We start from the raw sequence: 19996 nt of genomic DNA on the forward strand, positions 1-19996 counted from the left end.
CAAGTCATTTTCGGTAAATTCTATTGTCTCATTCTTTTTCTTAATCAATAATTTTTACATCTATCCTAAAAGTAAAATAAGAAGTAAAATTGTAATAAAATCCAATCGACTTTGAAAATACAAAATTTTCTGAGAGTCAAGAATCGGAAGGCTAAGATAACAAACGAAACAGCACCTCAAAGTGTGAAAAAAGAAGATGACCTTCCAGAAGTTTTCTCATCAGGAGAAGAAGAAGGAAAATAAAACTGTATCGGATTCATATTAGTCGTTAAAAGTGAAATAGAAATACTGAAAGGACTGATACAAAAATAATATAAATAATCTGTTATTTAAGGAAAATACAAAATAGTGAAATCCGAGGCACAGTACACTGAAACATAAATGCAGAAGTTTGAAAGGTTGAAGGTTGAGAGATAAACTATAGAAGAAATACTATCATATTGTGTATGTGCTTCCAGTCTAAAATAATTTTAATAATATAAATTATTATTGAAATAAATCGATTAAAAACCTTAATTTGTCACTCTTCGTGGAATACTTTCAGTTTGCTCATCAGTAAAGTTATTTTTATATTCTTGATCGATCTCCTATATAAACTTCAGTTTGCTTGTCTGTATATACTCTTTTTATAATCCAGGTCAATTTTTAGCTTATTTTTCAGTAGGTCTATGTATAACTTGGTTTTCTGTAAAGCTCTCTTGTTCTGTTGTCCTCTTCCAGATCAAATATTTAATTTTTACTCTATTACAATCAAGACATTTAGTCATTTTTGTTGACATGTAGCGTAAAGCTTGATTTTGGGGGGCAATTCACAAGTTGTCTTATACGGTTGTGACTAATGACTTATTCTTAATAGTATTTTTTATTTTTTTATGATCAATATGCAGCAATGCTTCCGAAAGGCAATTTTCAGAGATTATATATGAGATCTACATCCACAAATTTGACATCATGCTGTCTGAATTCTAGATTGGTTGAAGTTGGGATCGAACCCGGGACTGGAATAAACTGGAATTATGGAAGAAGATAATAAAATAATCTCTTTCCCACCTAATTTTACACTATTTCTTGGCAGTGGCAGATATAAGAACATATTAAGCTCTGTATAATTTTGTTAAATCTAGTAACATGAATTGTATAAATATTGCCTAATATTTGCACAGAATACAGAGATTTTATATTTGGAACGAAAACCCGTGTGGACCTACGAATTACAACTTTGCGGTACTGCTAAAAATAGCAATTTAAACATAATACAACGAGCACAAAACAAATTCCTGCGGCAAATATTAAACGCTCCTCACTACACGCCAACATGGATTCTCCACAAAGACACGGGTATACATACAATTCAAGAACATATATCAATGTTTGCCTGTAATTATAAGAATAGAATGGACGCCCATCCTAACCAACTAGCAAGCAACTTATACCAGGAAGGTCAGCCGACCAGGTTTTAAGAGAAAAATACCTAGAGATCTAGTATAGTTTATTTTTATATATTTTTTTTTCTCCATATTTGTCTTTAGTTTTTTTTATATTAACTATAGTAGATACGCCACTGAGCGTATCTACTAATTTGTAAACAATCAATTGTAAACAACTTGTCAGCATTCTCTGCTGAATATAATTAATTTTATAGATTGCAGAATGAAAATAAAATATAAAAAAAAAAATTAAAAAAATGTATTATTTTTAGAAGTAATTAACTGAATTTGTAATTGTGATCGTGTGGTTGGAACTCATTTTTGCAATACTCCGAAAATCATATGGCAACTTCAGAGACCTTTCCCAAAGACCTTGTCTATATTTACCCAGCTCTCCATCTATATCACAAAATCACTAACACGTTGACCTGCGACCACACAGACGCTTGTCGACAAGCGGACCTTTTGCCTCTGTGCATGTGGGCGTGCTTGGGGTCCCAGCCGAAGACCATTCGACCGGTGTTGTCGAGTACCATGCAATCATACGTCCCTCAACACTGCCAAAGAGCGGTGGAACTGTTTATACTGGTAAATGGAAACTGATTCCAGTTCTCTTCCTGAGCAAAAGTGAAATGAAAGGCGACGTCGACGCGTGAATTTGTTATGCAAAGTGCAACACGTGCAGGATATATGTCCAGGATCGGATTTATATAAAGATTATCATAATTGACTTATTTGAGTGAGATTTTAAAGTGATTGCTAAATTGTGCTTGTAAAGGATAGTAAGTGATTTGAAACAAGACTTTGTGTTAACGTTTTTTTTTTGACTTGATGGAATAGGATATACACAATTTGATAAGGTAAGAAGTATTAATAATTATATTTTAACTGCAGCTGATGGTAATTGCCGTTGTAAACAATATATGCAATCTATTGGGAGTTGGTATGCACCTTCTTGCATAGTTTTTTGTGATGAGTGACTTTGAGATTGATTGACTGGTTGTGATAGATAAATTGCATAAAAAATTAAAGAAAAGTTTGCCAATATGAAAATATTGCATATTATATCTTTTACTTTGACTAATTTTATATATTAGTATTATTTTATGTAAAATGTCTATGATGATTCTGTATTTGAATTTATATTACAAAAGATTCATTAATATCGAGTAACAGAAATTGATTATGTAGTTGACAAAATTAAAGAAAAACTTGAAAAATTAAAAGAAAACTATAAAAATAAAATATTGGGAATACATAAATAATGAGATCAATAATATCAATAACAATGAAAAAATTCAATTGGTAATTAGTAATATCTTGTTTTATGTTGACATCAAATTATCGAGAGTGACTTTAAATTAATTATTTTGATGTTAAAAGAAAAATATATTGCTCGTTATTTAATAGACCAATAATCAAAAATATTCTTCAATAATCCCATTTATTTAAAAATGCTAGTTACCTAAGATGATATTCTGCAAAATTTTATAAAATTGCTGTATTAATTAATTAATTAATCAAAAATCTGAATCCATCTTATTTTTTTATTAATTCAGATATATAATTTATTATAAAAATTTTGAAATTAACTTGTTTACTCGACTGATCAATTTTATTTCTGCCTTACTAATAAAAAGTTTTAATCCATCTTATTCGTTAAAATGCAATTTTATCAAACTTTAAAATTGTTAGTTTTTTAGCTTTTGGCAATATTATGAAATCGCTAAATCGAATAATCAAAAATTATGATCCATCTTATTTATGTAAATGCAAAATTATAAGTAATACCATTTTAAATTTGCTAGTTTGATAATTATATTATTTTTTTAAATGATGATATAAATTATATCATTAGATTTACTAGATGTTCTCAAAGGGCATTTGTAAATAATATAGTAAAAAATGTTATTTTAATTTATGTAACAAATTTACTTTTTTCAATAAACAATCAAGGTATTACGTTCAAACTATGACTAAATACTGATAATCAAATTACAAGACAATCTAATGTCTCAAAGTATTTCAATCATGTGACATATTTACATAACATTAAAAATGACGAAACTTTATGCATATTTTATACACAATACAATATGGCAATTAAAAATGTATTAAAAATGATTTTACAAATATATTTTGTGACTTAATTCTAATTAAATTGGTTTTTAAATTGTATACAAACGCCTAAAGTCTACTTATAATTATTTGTTAATTATTGCATAATTTAATCCTATTTTAGTATAAGGATAACAATTTAAATTAATTTAAGCCTAGACCAAATAATGGATGTACAGATTATCCTGTTAAAAGATATATATCGGTTTTGACTTTATAATTGTAATGCGGATTAGAATAGGATTACTTAAATGCGGAAATTAAAATCCACTTAAGATTAGTTTTTAATTGCATAATAATTTTTGTTGCAAATCATAATTGGTGCGGCAATTATTTATATTCTACATAAATTTACATAGTCAAGAAATATTGATCTGCTGATAAAAGAAAATAACTAAGTAGACAAATGCTAATTTTCAAAATTATTATATATTACCTTAATGTTTTTTAGTAACAAATTATTTAATTTTATGATTCAATTGATCTGAATTGCAATATTTAATCAGATGTATCAAGCAAATGATATTTGAAAATGATGACTAATTTCCTTGATTGATCAATATTACCTTTCCAATTCATATAATCGATATTGTGAATTCTATTTTATCATTTCACTTTTGAATACAAGTCAGTCATATTATTCAGGAGTGAATGCAAGTAATATGCACTTATGGTTTCCATAGTGACTTTGGTCATGGAATATTGTTAATTGTAAGTCGTACATTCGTTTAATATAACAGTACAGAACAACCTTTAAAATACCGGTCTGTGCAAATTTTTCAACTCATTTTGCAGTGATAAAAAAATAGTTAAAAATTATTTCAGAAGTACTTTTGATATTAAAATTTTACTTAGAACTGTTGATACTTAAGGCTATAAATATTGCAATTTTCATATTAATAATTATTTGAATAACAAGTAACTTTGCAAGGTAATACTTGAGCACGATTATTAAATTATAATATCATTAGTTTCTTAATGATTGATGCAGAAAAAATGATAAACAACATATTAATATTTATAAACAATGATGAGGATTTTTAAATAGATTAGTTAAACATTTTAGTAAACAGTTACACAGTTGTTTGTTTTTATTTCTTTTTGATTTTATTCTAAATTCGGATATAAACTAGGAAATTTTAGATACCTTATTTCTTGTCTATGCTTTTAATTTATGAGTCTAATTTTTGTTCTATAAATCGATACTAAGGATATTATCATACACAGAAATTTGCTGGTGCCTTCGACAATATCTTTTTAACAAAGTACAAAGACTTTTTTGTAGTTGTATTAAGTGATTCCATCTGCTTGAAACCTTAAATTCTGATTGCAGTCTCCAAATTTATTTTTAGTTTATTATGTAAGACAAGAACAAAGATCCAGTATAAATTTTCATGTTATTTCCTACCACTTTTCCTCATTATACCTCGAACCTATCAAAATATGTTTCACCATGTTATCTTTTCAACGGCTGAAATAACATCGCTTTAGATTCAAAAACAACATTACAAGATATTTACGGCAAGTACCTAGCTTGTTTTTAATTGACAGCAACTTCCGAGCCCTTTTTACCCTTACAACGCCCCAGGACGTGCACCTGAGATTGATTGACATTTCTATGCGATTCTTGTTGATTGCTGCAATCAGCATTGGACAGGTTACATAAGGCAGGGGTTGTAAAACTATTATGCTAAAAATATATATTTTCATTCCATATACCAGCAATATCGTCAAGGTTCTACCAAAAATGAAACTAGAGATATCGACATACTTAACATTGATTTTGAACAGTTTTGTCAATTCCGAATCTATATTTTAATATTTTCCATTGATTTTTTCTAAGGTTGCGAATATATAATATTTATTGTTCCAAGTGGAATTTTTACAGTTATTTTGCGGTATTGTTTTTATTTTTAACCCATGTCGCAAACGGTCACTGTCATCTATCTGTTTAGCCATGTGCTAACAAAGTGTAATATATAATAATTGAACATACAATATACAATAAGTGTTTATTCCGACACATATCATTTCTTTCGTGCTATAACAAAAATATAGAAATAATATATACAAAGTAACGAGATTCATTTATTTCTAATAATCAAGATATTATCGTGATTACTATTATACATAACATTTTTTTTATTATCTCTTTTATTTACAACTGTCCGAATAATATTAGGACCACCACTGTGCGGCCTGATATGCCCTTTCTATTTATATTAATCAAAAAAAATTACTAGATGTCATATTTATAGAGGGTTGTAATTACTAAATGAAATAAAAAAAATTACAACTGTCCAGTTAAGTACATCCAATAAATTTGATGAATTTACAATAGTTGGCCAAAAAGGGATATTGTATACTACAAGGGCATGTTGAAAAAAACAACTCAGTAGTTTTAAATTCATGAAGAATTTTTTTTCATATGTCAAGTATGATTCATAGTAAATATATTATGTGCGTCTATGCAAAATTAATAATTTCGATTTGTTTCTATTTAAATTGATTTGAGTCACATGTACATATTTTCAATCTAAAATAATATAAAACTGTTATGATAAAATGCCAATTTTGTATTGTTGATAAAAACCATGCTGGAAAATAGGCTATAAAAATTATCCACGATGAATTTCTTTTATTTGTGATATATTTAACCTACATTCTTTTATAAGAATAATCTTTATGCTTATAGAACAAGTACAATTTTAACCAGTCCTCTCACCAAATCAATATGTTTAATCAATATTAGTTGTGCTAGTAAATAAAAATATTTTTCAGCACAAAAATAAATTAATCTATATGTTAATTGAACTGATTTAGACAAAAATTGTAAAACTGCAATACTTTTATTATATTCAAATTTCGTATTATAGATTTTATTGCAAGAAACAATTAATAAATTGTTTTGCAAATTAATATGTCTCAAAATATATATATATACCAATTTTCTAAGATTTTATAGTTATTTATACAACTTAAATTAGTTAAGGTGAATCAAAATGTATTAAAATGTATTTACAAATCTACTTTTGTCACTCGCCCTAATTAATAAGATTTTAAATTACGTATTATACAAACGTCTAAGCTCTACTTATAATAACTTTTTAATTATTGCATAATTTAATCCTATTGTCATATTAAATAAATTATGAGTATAATATTTTACTGTAATTTAATGCTAGACAAGTTAATGAAAGTATTAAGGATTATCCAGTTAAAAGATATAAATCGCTTTTGACTTTATATTTTTTGATTCTAATGTGAATTAGAATAAGATTATTTAAAGCAAAACGCAACTTCCAAATTGATAATAATTATGAAAATATGTTTATCATCAAATCTTACAAATTAAATTTTTTCATGTAAAAAGAGCCCTTACCCATTGTGCCATCAAAATTAAATTATTACTTTTGGAATAGGGTAGGGCGGGGCACAAAGGTCCAATTTAACTTTGGGCAATAATATTCTGAGAACCAAACCAACTATATCACAACAAATAAAATATGTCAAATAGGCTGCTATATGATTATGTTCAGTAAAACTCCAGCTAATCCAAACTCCCCATAGTCAGTGTAAAATTGAACGGCCAGGGAAAAACAGGAACAATGTTTTATTTTTAATTTTAATGGGATTTTATGAAATAATATTTATATTATTATTATATATAACCATTACATAACCAAATATAAATGTAAAATAAAATATGTGACCTATGAAGGTAAAAATTCTTTACTTTACTTGTTTTTGAGATATTGGTTTTACCCACGGACGTTTAAGTCCCGTTCCATCCTATATCAAATATAAATTGCCAACCTTTGGTTTGCTTTCTAAAAAGCTATGAGTTAAGAAGTATCATCACAACGGCTTACAGAAATCTTAATTTCTGTAAAAATAATAGCATTATATAGAATTTATAATAATTTATAACTCAGCAATAAGACGTTCTCATAACTCGGACATTGTCCATACGCAATGCGTATGCATGTCATTACTTATATTATCCTCGTCAATTTTTTGAACATTGACATATGACTTTTAAAGAACCACAAAAAAAAAACTATTTTTACCTAACGACTACGTCATTGCCATATTGCGAAAGTAATAATGGGCAAAATTTCATGTTTCGTTCAAAAAAGATCGTTTTTTGACATTTGTGCTGTTGTTTTCTATCTTAAACTTCTGTCTGCACAGCAACCACGAAGGATTTTGACAGTTTTTAGTACCACTTTATATGAAAACTGCTACTTAACATAGCGTTGCCATAAAATTGGGCAGAATCAACACCTTAATGTGTATTAGCATAAGATTACTCAATTGCCTAAGATTAGTTAAATCTGATCTCACAAATATTCTTCAAATTGTGATTATTTTTATATAATATCTTTGTGAGTTGTTTTTTCCAACATGTCAAAGTAGTATACAATGTACCTTTTCGGCGGACTATTGTAAATTCATTAAATTTACTGAATGTCCTATACTGGACAGTTGTTCTTTCAGGGCTACTATGAAAATTTATAGCTAAGTAATAATACAAGTTTTTATAACTAGCGCATAGCGTTTGTCCATAGGCGTTGCATGTCATTACTTACATTATCCTCGTTATTTTTTGCACATTGACATATGACTTTTAAAGAACCAAAAAAACTATTTTTTCCTAACGACTACGTCATTGCCATATTGCGAAAGTAATAATGGGCAACATTTCATGTTGGCATTTGGCATTGTCGAGTGGTTCTGTTGAGCTCGAGCCGGCCGGCCTGAGATGTGGTGCGGTTTGTTTCTTATTCGCGAAGCAAAGCGCCCGTGGCGGACAAACTGCGAGCGAACGAGACGACGACTCGAGAACAAAACAGAAAAGTTACTAATATAAATAAAAAAGTACGAAAGAAAAACATGTGCGAGGATGCAAAGTGCACGAAGACGGTGGATGTAATAGAGATGTGAGGTGTAATTGTAGTAATACACACATTATCGATATGTTCTGATAGTAATTGTTGGTCTTACAGAGTTGGAAATGCTAACGTGACAATTTTATTAAGGGTTTACATAAGTCCAATTTTCATTTTTGACGTTGGTTTTCTCATAGTAACTGTTGGTTTTTCATGGTTAGAAATGCAGAAGTAGAAATTTTATTAACGCTTTATAAGTCTTTCGAAAATTTTACTTACTTTTACTGATTTTTGGCGATTTTGAGTCATAGAGAAACAAAAACAAAATCTATTATTTCATTAGAGATATGTTCTGATTATAGCTTTTGGTCTTACATAGTTAGAATAACAACATTTTTAGAAGCTGCAAAGTTTGATTTTACAGAGTTAAAATTGATAATACGACGTGATAATAATATTATTAATAATTTTTTATTGAGAACAGGTGTACGAAAACGTCACATTTGTCTGAAAACTGATGTGACTTTACAGACTTAGTATGGACTTAGTATCGCTGAAGCAATTACATAAATTTGTATCAAAATCAAGAAGCATTATTTTTTTTTAAGAATGGCTTTTTGAGTGATTTATAACAATGTTTTGCAAAATCAAAGTGCGTTTTTTAAGTACAGGGGTATGAAAACATCACAACAGTCTGATGATAATATTTGATTTTTTAGACTTTAATTTTCTAAAGCATTGTAACAATTTAATTAGTAATTTATATCAGTGTTTTACAAAATCAAGGTAAAATTTGCAAAGAATATCAAAGTGAAGTTTTATTTACCTGATAATAATGTGATTATATTTACTTGATATAACTCTTGATTTTGCAGAGTTAAAATTACTAAAATAACATAGCAATATTCTATTAACAATTTATAACAGTGTTTGGTGAATTTAAAAATTTAAGAATTTAAAGAGCAAATTTGAAATTTTTATGCTTACTTAATTCATTTTAAAAGAGCAAAGTTCTCAAAATCTCGGGATTGTTTTAAGTATTTTCAAATGATTTGTTACTCACCATTTTTATAAAATTTTTGATTGTTTTTTAATATTTTTGTTTTTTTCCTATGTTTTAGGTCTATTACTGTTATAAAATTTCATAAAAATCACGATGCAGTTTATCTATAAATATTTATAAATATATAAAAACACAAGTAGTTAATGTCTGAAATGACGATAGTAAAATGGGCATTTTCGTGTATATTTTTTTCTATGAAAACTACACTTAAATTACTTATAATTTCAACTGCTAAAAATATCCAAAATGTATGACAACAATGGCGTCGATTAAATTTTGAACTCTCCTTGGTGATATTCAATATCACCCCCTCTTTCCCACCAAACATTACGTGTATATTTAGTTACAAGGAAAAATTGCATTTTTTTTTTATTTTTTTTTGAAAATAATTGGATTTATTTCAAATTCAGGTTGAGAATGAATACACGTGACATCTTATTAACTATAAACCTTCCTCTCCCACATGATGTTTTTTTTTTATTAAATCTATTAAATTATATAAAATTATAAACTTTTTTATTTTTTTTGTTTAAATGTTTGGATTTTTTTTAATCCAGGTTAAAAATGAATACATGTGACATCTTACTCACTATAAACCTTTCTCTCCCACGTGATGTTTCGAAGTTTTCTTTATTAAATCAGTTAATTTTATTACGATTGATCTATATATAAAATAATGTGAAACTTCAATGTTTAAAATCCGCTGATGATGTCTTGAAATTTTATGTTGATTATATGTTAATTAATATTTGATCCAATAATATTTAATTATCATTTATCATATGGCCTTTGAATAATAATCAATATTATAATTATTAAATCCAATAATCCTTCTTGACCTCGGCGACGTCGTGCATTTCATGTCTAATAAATAACGTTATCTGCACAAATTATATTATATCATTAACAATTATTATTAATCCATGCCGTTTTACTCATAAATAAGTATTAATATTAATAGTTACCGCAATTATCGATTAATATCGATTTTTTATTATTTTTCCCATCTCCATTGGCTCATTTCTCGTTCTCGGGCCTCTTCTTCTCGGGCTTCCCCCGCGCGAAGGTGATCGATCCAAGCCGGTTTGCATCGCACGGCTTCGTCGAAGTCTCCGGTGATATTCTCTATATGTAGTAACAGAAAACAGAAAATAATATACTTTATACTGGAGAGATTTCGATGAGAAGAAGGACGAAGAACGTTTTAATGTGTAAAATATTGGAGAAGTCTTCCGCATTATTTTGTTCAACTATTTGGTAATAAAAGTTTCAGTCAACTGTCGAAGTAATTGGAAATTGACGTTAAATTTTACGACCTTATATTATTCTAGAGATGCGATGGGTAAAATCTGATGTAGCTGTTATTCCAAATGTGAAAAGACATGTTAAAAATATTAAAAGATTTGGTGATAAAAGTTTCAGCCAACTATCGAGATAATTGGAAAAGGACGTTATATTTTACGACTTCATATTATTCTATAGATGCTATGGTTAAAAATTGATGAAGCTGTTTTTTCGCATAAAAAGGCATGTTAAAAATATTTTTCATGTTTTTTGTAGAACACCATTTATATATTGTTTGGTTCAAATAATATTATTTTTAACCATTATATATAAAATAATATTTTTATCAAGAAAACAAAATTTTTGAAAGGAGTGTTTCAACTAATTTTACATGAACACCTTAAAAAATACAAATCAAACTTGATTACACCAACTAACTTTTCTTTTTTTTCTATTAATTTATTCATCTATTTTGAAACTTTATTTCATATAAATTTTCGACACTAATTTTGTTGGTAAATCAACTATGATATCTTCTTAATTAAATTGAAAAATTGCATTTATTGTTTAAATTTGCAGTTTAATAGTTTTAGAAATCACCAATATTTATTAAATTTTGATAAAAAAAATGTAGAGATGTTCATGTATTTGTGGATGTTTGGGTATGTGTATATATGTATACAAATTTTACTTATTTTCTACTTTTTTGGTCTGATATATTAAAAATTAGATTTTTTTAATTAATAAACAGCCATCAAAATTACTTATAAAATCAATTCTATATGCTATTCAGTTACGATTTAACAACAAAATATAATATTTAAAATAATGCATACATACAAAAAGAAATAAAAATAATAATAATAGTATTAATGAACAAAAAACTAAATAAACAACTAGATAAATAATTAAATAATAATAATAAAAATGAATTTCAAAATTTGTATAGAGAAAAAATATGAACTGAAAGATATATGTAATTTTTATCTATATATCGTACTTACACGTTGTAAAAACGCGTAGCAATTTAAAATTATATTTATATTCGATAGAAATCACCAAACCAGACATAATAATTCATCACATATTCAAATTCAACAATAGGTATAATAATGACAAATTACATCTATTATTTAATGATATTTTCATTTTTATACACTGGTATAGCATTTATAAATTATTTTTTTGTATTTTAATCACAATTGGACGTTTTAGTTAAACAATTATTGTAGAAGTTTTTGTTAAAAAATTTAGAATTAAAATATTGCCCAAAGACCTAAAAAATGAACTAAAATATATTACTATTTTTTATTATTCTATAGAATAATAAAAAATTGTAATATTTTTATATACATATATGTACAACTAGAATGTTTTATTATTTTATACTAGAATGTTGTAATAAATTTATTTACTATTTTTTATTATTTCATGTGGTTTTGGATTTTCTAATTAATATTATTAATCAACACATTGAAGGCTAAATATCAGTATTATAAATGCTAGTATAAATTTAGTATAGTTTTATCCAAATGGTGTCATAAATTTGATCATAAAATAGGTACTAGTTTTTATAGATAGGTTTGATACTATCAAACATGTTCTTTCGTAATTATGTTACATTACAGCAATTTTGAAAAAGAACTAGTTACATATCTTAGACAAAGGTAAATGTTAAAAATTTTTTTTTAAATCTGTTCAATACTATTTTTGGTAAGTTGTCTCACCTCATTACGATAATCGCGAAAGAACCAAAACAGTTATGTGATTTCTATGTCACGATGCCCACATGTCATGATATTTGCTTTGAAGTCAAAGACCCTGGTGATATAATATCAATTTGGATGAATGAACAGTAATCATGTTTTCACAAATTAGTAATTATATGGATAAATACTTATTTGTTAACTCATTTCCGTGGATTCAAGACAAAATATAAAGTTACGCAGACAAAAATTTTATATATATTTGTCCTGGATGATCCTCTTTTCAAACACATGATCATGATCTGGTACGACAGTATTAAATTAAATTTACAAGATTTTGTTAAGTTGTGCTATTTGAGAAAATGATTCCTGCTATTTGAGAAAATGATGAAAATTTTGTTTTATATCTGATCTTTACACATTTATATTATTTTATTATTACTTTAGCTTAATAGAGCTTTAAATCATAAAACTTTTACACAAACCTTAATTACTAAACGACTGTAAATTGCTTCAAAACTGATTACTGTTACATTACATAGGCTCTTGAAACCATAATCATTTACGACTTACAATTTGCTTCTAAACTCTCTACTAAACTAATAAATAACAAGACCATCAATCTGGTTGCAACATTGCACATAAAAACGAAATGAATTTTATACCTAGTTTGACCACTAGATAAATTTCGAAATTGAACGATACAAATATTCCGTTATACTATTTCAGAAATGGACAACAGGTTAATAAATATTTTCGTAATAGAGGATGGTAAAATTAATATTATACTCCAGCTATATACTAAACCACATAATAAAAGCTATGCTATTGATCATAAAAATTCTCCTTAATTTTTAATAATTAGTTTTGTAGTTTTTTACGAAAATTGTTAACAATTTTAATGAATCTTTGTACATATATGTAAAAATAAAATTTTCAATATAATTAGATTTACTTAATGATATTAATTATTAAATTGACTAAAATAATTATTGAATTTTATAGAATAGTTTATTAAATGAAAAGTGCTAATTTTATAAACGTAATCATAACAATATGTTTACTTATCAATAAAAAAAAGAATAATAATTTTTTTACTGAATTTTTGTTTAATTATTGGAATTAGATGAATTGATTTTATTCTATACCTTAAATGCTAGATTCATTTCATGAATGAAAAGTATTTTTTGATCAAAATATTGTATAATTAGAGACAGATTGTAGTGAATTTGATTTATTATTTTTTAAATATTTTATAAAATAAACTCACTTAAAAATATATTTTACATTCACTAAAAATATAATTGATGGTATATGTAGATAGGTTCGTAGGTGTATTTTAAGAGTTAATCCTTGGTGTCTCTTTAAAATTCAATCTTGGTCGATAAATTTTTAAAATAAAAGGTTGTATGAATCTTAAGATATTTTTGGGTCTATTCTTGAGTTGATTCCGCAAAAACCTTTTCAAAATGTTGAAATAATTATAATTGAAAAATTAAATCAATATGTGTTTGAAGCTTTTAGTTCTGAAAAATATTAGCTACCCAGAAAAACATGAACTATAACAATATGTACAAAATGTTTAAAAATGTTTTCAAACGCCTGGATGGCTTCTCTACCAAATCTTGCATGCTATGTGGTCGTTTTCACTACCGGTTCTTTTAAATAAAGATGCATTCATAAGAGTGTAATAAATATGCATTTATGGATTAATAACGAAAATATTCGGATAACGGTGAATAAATATATACGATATACAACATACATGAACATTGATAAATTACATGAAATCTTTTTTTATGATTTTGCATAATTATAAGCGGTAGATCCATGAAATTTAAGACTAAGATTCAAAGACTATATGTCAAAACAACTGATGTTAGAATGATAATAATGACAATATATTAATATTGTAATAAAAAAAAAGTTGCAAGTTTGAATTTTGGTATGTTGATAGTCAGGTTTAATAATGAACTTTTGGCATTGAAGTTGAGTTGAAATGTTTAGGATTATTAGAAGCCTTTCTGTAGTTCGAATGTATTCTTTGAAGGTGACAACTCTCAGAGTCGTATTTCATATGCATATTAGTAATATTATCTATTGATATATGAATCTTGTTATGTAGGATGCAAGTAATATTATCTATTGATATATGAATCTTGTTATGTAGGATGCATCTGTTTCAAACTATTGCCTAAAGGCTTTTATTTCATTTCCGTGTTAAAAATATGCAGACTCCGTAACTTATGTGAAAGGAAAATCGTGATGTCAGTTGATGGAATCAAAGCCGATGAACCGTCCCCACAATTCAAATCTAAACAAAAGAATTCTGTGTGTTTACATTAACATAATTCATAAAGCTCACAAGTAAAATTCTCAAGTATTATATCACTGCATAATACATAAGTAGAATTATTCTATTATGCAATTTTGTAACATTCTTCTCATGATGAGCCGTCAAATTATGAGGAACGTCTCACTTAGAAGAAAAAGAGATATGCCATCGATTAACGCATTTTATTAAATGCTTTCTATTGTAATAAATTATTTATGCGTGTTCTGATAATATTTTTATGAATAAAAGATTTTTTTATGCATAAATGACACGTAATATGTAATAGCTCATATGGAGCAGAACGAAACGATTGCTGTTTATGGTATAAAAAAATCATATGTCAAATAATAAATATTTAATTTTTCTAAATTATATTTATGAACATCATTCTGAATTTCTATAAGCTCAAGTCATATAATTCCTTATAACCTAGGAATATTAAAAACCAATTCTAGTGGTTGACCATTATCTTCGTAATGTGATTATTATTAGATATTGCTAATAATGTTGCAAGCTATTTCAACTTAAAATCATATTTAGATCTATATTATAAAGTCGAAACTGATATCTCTACTGCTTGATGTTAGATTGTCCAAGGCAATAATAGAACTTGGAACTTTGTAGTGGTTCGAACAAGCCTTATATACTAATACTATATTTTTTATGATGGCAGATTTTGTATTTTCCATAAATCTTTTGCTTATAAATTTAACTTATTTACTTTATTAACTCTGCTTTATTTAATTAAATTTTATTTATCTACTTATTTTTTTACTTTTCTTTATTTACCTTTTAATAGCATTACGATATCTGAAAATCTATAAATAATTTTCGTTGTAATGAATTATATAATTTTTAATAACAAGTAACATGAATTCTCCGTTATATCTTGTTATGTATCAAAATTTATTTATACAAAAAAAAAATTCATACAAAAGACATATATTTTTAGTTTTATCTGGATATTTAGTGATATTGCAGAATTTAAACTTATAATTTGCTTACGTGTTGATTTAACAAAACGTAGGCACTAAAAAAACTCTACTGAATACAAGTAATTGTAATTGCAAACTTTTTATTAATAAATCTTTTAAATGACTTGCTATTATTGATCAGAATTATATTTACAAAATATTTCTATTAATTTTATATATTATAAAAATAACAGAAATTATATTTATATGCATTTGTTTGAGCCCTATGGGACGAAAAGGGATAGATGAAAATTTTATAATTAATTAGTTTAAAATGCTTATAAGCTTATATTATATATTGAGATGCTGAATGGGATATTTCACTCGATGATGCATCTAATTCCGCTCAACAATCATTCCCAAAAGATACATGCGCTATTTTCCATCATGATAACTATTTTTAACAGAATCGCATTTTTGTTTACATTTTTATTTATACGTGATCGGGTGCAGCTAATATTTTTTAAAATTAGTAACAATTATATTATTATAGATAAAATGTTTTAAAAAATTGAGCTTCAAATGAACAATTCAAACAATAAGGTAAAAAGGTAAAAATATAAAGGGCGATTGTTCTATCAATAAATATAATAAAAACTTGCTCCAAATATATTTTAAAGTGATTTTTATATTTTATTTATAAGATAGTATAGTTATTTAGTTTATAATTATTGCTTATTCGTGATAAAATCTTTTTATTTCATTTACCATTACCAATTTTGGAGCAGTCATAAGGATAATATTTTTATCGCCTCAGTAACATTTGATATTTTGTTAAACCCGCAACTAATGTTTACACAATGCTTGCTTATTGACGTACAAAACCATATCTTAAGACAAGTTTTTAATTAAACATCTCAGAATAACTATGAATAATTCATTCAGTTCGCCGATGGAATATCCTTTTGACTAATGTTTTGTGAACACACTCACGTGGAATAATCATTGTTGTATACCATTTTGCTTTTTATTAGCGTTAATTTGCATAGACGAGCATTTGATCTGATGATGTACAGTAGTATATTATTAGAAATATGATGATGGAGGTAGATTATTCAATCGACATTTAGAGTGAGTAATAACTGTTATTTTTACACCGCGAGATATAATACTGTAACGCTTGAGGATTTTAATAGATTAATTGCGGAGCTTAATGTCAGTATGTCAAACAATGTGGTACGACTACATTTCTAGGTTGAATTGGTAAATTTATGAATAATAAAAAACTATGTAGTTAGAAAATGACTTCAAACATCATTTGTCCTTCAAGGGCTATTTTTACTTAAAAATCAATTGCTCATATAATCATTGAAGGAACCAAAAGCTTAAAAATTTAAATAAAATCCTTTCTAATTCAATTTCGAAGATTATGCACGATATTTAAATTTGAGTTATTTAATAACAACACACTCCTTAAGAGACTACGGCGTAAATAATCCCTCATAATAGGTTTAATACTATCTATCCAGGATCAAATTAAATCTTTTTTTTCCAATTTTCGATCCAATCTCAGTCACAAAGGAACCTCTCGCGCCGCCTAAGTTCTTGTACAAAGAATTCCTATTACCATATAGGTACATCGGACACTTTAATAAATGAAGGTAACCGTGAATAACAAAGAGGACATTAAACATTTTAATAATACGTCCGTGATAACAATACCGAAGAGCTTGCATTCTAATGAGAAGGCGAATTCCTAAGAAATTCAACGGCAACCGACTCAAAAGCCGCAAATAATAATAAAGCTCTATTCCGTAATTGCCCAGAGATGGAATAACTGTATAAATAGTCATATTAAATGTTATATACATGTGTGTATGTGTATAAAAAAAATAAAACAGTTTGGAAATTTGTCCTATTTTTCAGATTTGCAATGCACCGAAATGCATTTTCTCGCGCCAGGGGTATGTAAATAATATTGACTAAAATGTCCACTTTCCTCATTATGTATGTAAAATATATAAATCTATATGATTCATACCCAGTTGACCTTCAAAATATTTTAATATAAACTTCATTCATCTTTTAGATTTATTTTTGCTCCAATTTGCACCATCATCCTATTAGATTCTAATTGCAACAATTAAAATAATTACAAGATCTTGGAAGTGATTCCAATTATTTATTCCAATGATGAAATTACTACTCGAATCTTATTTTTTTAACCGTAGGCAACTTTTTGGTAAGAAGTTCTTGTTGTGTAATACTTTCGTTTTTATTATTTTGGTTAAAAAAATATTCACATCATTTGATTGATTACATGTTTGAAAATATGATATGTGTGTAAAAAGTATGAAGTAAAAAAATCTTGCTAATTGAAAAAAGTTATAAACAAATTATGTCAATTTTCTTGCTAAACTTGCTAATTGAAAAAAGTTATAAACAAATTATGTCAATTTCCTTTTTGCTCCAATTGACACTATCTTCCCACTAGATTCTGATTGCAACCATCAAAATAATTACCAGATTTTGGAAATGAATTTGATGACTCCAAATCCAAATTAGTACTAAAAAGTACTAGAATCTTGTTTTTCTTAACCTTAGGCACTGCTTATGAAGACAAGTTTTTTGTGAGAAGTTGTGTAATACTTTCGTTTTTATTATTTTGGCCTAAAAAATATTCAACATCATTTGATTGATTGCATGTTTGAAAATATGACACGTGTGTAAAAAAGTTTTGCTTCTTTTTGCTTCAACTTACACTATCTTCAAATTAAATTCTGATTAGAACAAGCAAAATAGTTACCAAATTTTGGAAATGAATCTGATGACTCCAAATCCAAATTACTACTAGAATCTTTTCTTTTCAACCTTAGGCTCTGTTCATAAAAACAATTTTTCAATCAATAAAAATTATTACCAGATGTTGGAAATGAACCTGATATCTCCAAATCCAAATTACTACTAGAAAATTATTTTTTCAACCTTAGACACTATTCATGAAGACAACTTTTTTGGTAAGAAGTTGTTGTGTAATACTTTCGTTTTTATTATTTTAGTTAAAAAAAACATTCACATCATTTGATTGATTACTTGTTTGAAAATATGACACGTGTGTGAAAAAAGTATGTAGTATAAAAACTTGCTAATTGAAAAAGGTTATAAACAAATGATGACGTGAATGTAGTAATTGATTTAATAAAATGTTAGAACAACAAATTGGTAAAAATGTTGGCAAATGAAAAGTCTATTAAAAGGCCCAAGGATCAATAAAGAATTAACTTGGATAGAAATCTTCTAAGTCTGGATGACTCACAAGGAATACCGACTGGTATTTTTTTCACCTTTCAAAATGAAAAAAAAAAGAATTACATTCCGAAACAAAGGAGGCTGCTTCAAAATTCTTGGAACTTCTTAAGCTGAAACGTTATCTCGGTTCATATTTCTTCGAAGCAACACCTGATTTCTTGAATGTTATTCGTCATCGAGTAAATATTTGAACAGTTTGATGTATCCTGTGTTAGTCATTGTAATTATTTTTTATTGTAATGGATTTTATCTTTGCAAATAGCTAGTCATTCATAAATATCTATTGCAGTTTAATCTAATAATTATAATGAATAATTTTTAAAATTATTTAAGCAAACAGATAGAACAAGCACTATTAGATTTATTCAGGCGGGATCATTATGTATATCTTAATACAGGTTTATACCAAAAAATTTAATTATAAATTATATGGACAATTATTTTAACCCTTTTACTAACTTCTATATTTTGATGAATTTATTGCATTGTATAGGAACTAATAATTTTAGTAATTAATTTTTAATAGGTAAACATGACAACGGTTTATAAAGGCAGAAAAATCTATAAATTAAAAAACAAAAAATAAAATAGCTTCAAAAATCATATAACTTCAAATAAACGTCTTACGACTTTATATCGCTATAATTTAATACTATATCTATTACCAATAATTGCAAAACTGTTCTTTTTGAGTGTTTTTTTTTTTGAGACAATGGTCCATATATTTGTAGTATTTCTATTTTAACATTGTGTTACAAGTTATGCTAAATACTTTTGCGCTCAAACATAAAAAGTAGAACAATTAGAGGCAAACAATAGCTTTATTTTAACGCAATGAATGAGTTACTAATAAAATACATATGTACAAATAATATGTATGTGAATTATATCTTTAAGTGTAGGAATTATCAGTTATAATAGACAGAAAATTTATTGTAATTTTTTTTT

General features: G+C 26.6%; 1 protein-coding gene across 1 annotated transcript in view; it reads left to right on the forward strand.

Annotated features, from left to right (window-relative positions):
• Nucleotides 1–1981: 1981 nt before the first annotated feature.
• The window catches only part of LOC113370322, a gene marked incomplete at its 3' end in the record, with an annotated part of 76129 nt that continues 58114 nt past the window's right edge, over nt 1982–19996 (forward strand). Inside the window, 1 exon segment of the mRNA XM_026610992.1 lies at nt 1982–2287.

This window comes from Ctenocephalides felis, unplaced genomic scaffold (genome assembly GCF_003426905.1).
Source record: "Ctenocephalides felis isolate EL2017-DRISC unplaced genomic scaffold, ASM342690v1 CF-g0.4_SCAFFOLD_01492, whole genome shotgun sequence".
In the NCBI taxonomy this organism is placed as follows: domain Eukaryota; kingdom Metazoa; phylum Arthropoda; class Insecta; order Siphonaptera; family Pulicidae; genus Ctenocephalides; species Ctenocephalides felis.